The following is a 3,721-nucleotide window of genomic DNA, read 5'->3' on the forward strand; positions in this document are numbered from 1 at the left end:
GTTTTGGAGTTGATGGATGCAGGTCATCAGGGCTTCAGTGGCCGCTTTTTCCTCGGCAGTGGCTTCTGCATCCCAAGAATTGCGCCTCTGGATTTCCTCGGCAGGGTCAAAAGGCGCGAGACCATACTCTTGGGTGAGGTCAGACTTGTCCTGGATGTATAGGCACTTCTTGCGCCAACCTTGGACGGAGTCAGAGAATTTGACGTCGAAATAATCGACATCGGGGCGGACATAGATGCAAACGCCACCTACATTGTAGATGACGTTCCTAGAGTTGTTGCGGCGGAGATAGAAGATGCGTTTCCACAGACCCCAATGAGTATGAATGCCAAGGAAACACTCGCAAAGAGTGATAAATATAGAAATGTGGAGGAGAGAATTTGGGGTCAGCTGATGCAGCTGGATCCCATAGATAAACAGAAGTCCACGAAGAAACTCGTGCAAAGGAATGGTAAGGCCGCGAACAAGGAAGTCGATGAAAGTTACCCGGAATCCAATGGGAGGATGCGGAAATCTCCAATCTCCGGGCATCTTCAGGGCCTCCTTCTTCTTCAGCAGACCCATATTCTTCAACAGCTTCTGGTCTTGGGCGGAGATCTTTGACCGCTCCCAGCCCGAAACCCTGACTTTCTCCGCAGGCTCGTCGGTGCCCAGAGCCTTGTTCCTACATTGCTTCGTGCGCGGAACCATGGGTAGAAGTTTGGTGGAGAAACAGGAGGAAAGAGAGCGTGTGCCCAAGGAGCTCAAGAGACAACAATGGCGGAGAGAGAGAGAGAGAGAGCAGATGTGCAGCACAGCGAAGGGGATGAATGAGGAGAACATGGTGAATTTATAGAGAGAAGACGATGCGTCCAGCCGTTGGATGAAAAGAAGTGTTCTGAGCCTCACGCGTGTCCAAAGGGTAAAAGGGTCTCACCACTCTGAATTTACTGAGCGGAAGTTACTTCGTGCGTGCCGGAAATTACGGAGGACGTGTGTCCCCGACTTGCGCGACGTGTCGATGGCGCAGAGTTTTGGACCCACGACCCAGTGAGGTGACAGGAGTCGTGTCTTTCCAAGGTGGGCATCGTGGCTATCGTCAGCAGCGACGTCATTCAAGAAAGCTTCGAGTGGTTTAATAAAATATAGTGACAATAAAATTTCGAGTTCTAAAAAAGGGAAACTTTGAGAGCCTACGATCAAATGCAAGCATCTGTTCATATGCTCAGGGGATACTCTTATCAGAAGTATTGTCTATACTTCTGATAAGATGATGAGGTGAAAGAGAAGAAATATAGAGTTGACAAAAATAGCAAAAGTTGAGCCTACAACCAAGTGCAAACACTCAGCTGTAGCCTCGGGGGCTACTCCCATCGGGAGCGCTGGTCGCGCACCCGATGAAATATGAGGAAGAAAAAACAAGAAAATGACAAGACAATATAGAAGTACAGACGAAGAATTTTCATCGTACATCTTCGAGTTACACGTAACTCGTCATGTACTCCCATCGGGAGATCAAGGTATTGTCATCCGACAACTCGAAGAAATTCACAATTCCAGCAGCCGACAAAGGCACTCGACAATATATTCTCAGAGTGCTCCGTCGCTGTAAAACTCTGAATGCTGTAACATTTTACGAAGGTAAGTCCCCTGGATCCGTCCTGCGTGGCGTGATACTGCACCCGAATGCTATCACTTCATCTGTATCAACAGATACGAAGAAAAATCCTAGCGGACGCGTTAGGTACTCGATAAAACATATCTGGGATTGGATTTATGATAAGTCCTTAAGCGGCCCGTGCCGAATTATGCCACTATTCTGAGTTCAAGTCCATGGACTTGAGCTTGAAGTAGGTTTATGTGGGTTGGCCACAAGAGCATTTAACTGGTACCTGATCCGTCAGATGAACCAGCCCCATCTACCAGTATCCATGTACAAAATAAACGTTAAACAAAAATATTTGGCTCGGTTGTATATAAAGATAATTCAATTCTACGTTGGAGATTTTTCTTCATTCTACGATTCAAACAAAATCTCGGGGGCTACCGACATATGCATCCCAAATGGGCCTGCCGAATAAAGTACCCGAGGACATTTGGAGGCCCACGACCCGAAGATTCTCAAGGCCCAGAAGCATAGCGAATGTCAATATGCAATATAGAGTTATATTAGGAATCACGAGTCATGTAATTGTATGGGAAAGACTTGGATAGTCTCCTAGAGTTTGTAACTTGTACGGCAAGAGAACCCTCGGCTCTCCCTCCTATATAAAGGGGAGCCGAGGGGAGGAGAAAGGACTGAATCTATTGTCAACATAACCCTAGTTTTCTTAGTTGATCTCCTTTTCTACTGAACCTTCGAGATCTACTTGCCCTCTACTTTCTACGAAACCCTAAGTCTACAATCCGTAGGCATTGACAAGTTAATCCCTTGTCAGCGCCACTGGCGGCATGCAGCCTAGCATCAAGTACGTGGTCGCCAGATGTCGCGGCATTGTTGTTGAGAGGCAAGATCGAGGGAGGTGAGGAGAGCAGCGGTGGTAGAGAGGCTAGTGCGGCGGAGCGGATGAGAACGTCGATGGAGAGGCTAGTGTGGCGGAGCTGAGCGAAGAGGGCGCACTAAATAAGCGAGGGCAACACGCCGCACAACATCCGAGGTGTCGCATTTACGGCGGTGTCTGCACGTGGAGAATTGGTGGCTTCATTAATGGCAAACTGCCGCATACGAGGCATCACATTTAAGGATGGAGTCGGCCGTATCAAAGGACACAGATGCCGCCTAGAGGGGGTGAATATGCGGTTTAAAACTTTTACGATTATAGAACTAGCGTTTAAACTGTTAAGCACAGAACCTATAAACTAGGGTTCACCTATGTGCACCAACAACTTATGCTAAGCAAGACAATCAACTATGTGATAGCAAGATATATAACTTCAAGCACAAAGGATGTCACAAAGTAAAGTGCATAAGTAAATAGTTCGGGTATAGGAATAACCGGGGTGACACGGAGATGACGATGTATCCCGAGGTTCACACTCTTGCGAGTGCCAGTGTCTGTTGGAGCGGTGTGGAGGACAAAGCACTCCGAACGCCACAGAGGTCTCACCGTATTCTCCTAGACCCTTCCCACCAAAGGGGAAGACCTCGATCCACTATGGAACGGTCTGTTTGTTTGGGCTGCAGCTTTTGAGAAGCATTTGTAGCTGGTGAGTTGTGAAAAAGCAGCTGTGAGAAGCAGCTGTTGGAAGTAGAGATTTGATGTTTGGTAGAAGTGCTTTTTATAACTGCTGCTGTTGGTTTTATGAATGAAATGTCCAAAATGCCCTGAATGCCGAAGATATCGTATAGATGTGATTTGAAACGAATTAGCTATTTCGAACTGTTTTATTACTAAATTACCACATTTAATAACTAAATTATATTAATTTACCTTTTTTGCTAAAACAATTTTAAATATGTTTTGTATTGGAAAAATTTATTGTGTTTTGTTAGAATTTATTTTAACTTTTGTCATTTGGCATTTGGATTGTGAATGATTTAAGCTTAATATACATGATGTTTAGAATTGATGTAGATCTTTTCTTTACATCCATCCATACATCCAACAGATCCACCGAACAGAGTCGCTAATATACATCAAATCTGAAGTCAATCAAATCTGAAGTCAAGGGTACATCCAACGACCATACATCCATCAATTGCACATGTATACAGGCTGACGAACACTTGAGCGCCACGGAC

This window comes from Lolium rigidum, chromosome 1 (genome assembly GCF_022539505.1).
Source record: "Lolium rigidum isolate FL_2022 chromosome 1, APGP_CSIRO_Lrig_0.1, whole genome shotgun sequence".
In the NCBI taxonomy this organism is placed as follows: Eukaryota; Viridiplantae; Streptophyta; class Magnoliopsida; order Poales; family Poaceae; genus Lolium; species Lolium rigidum.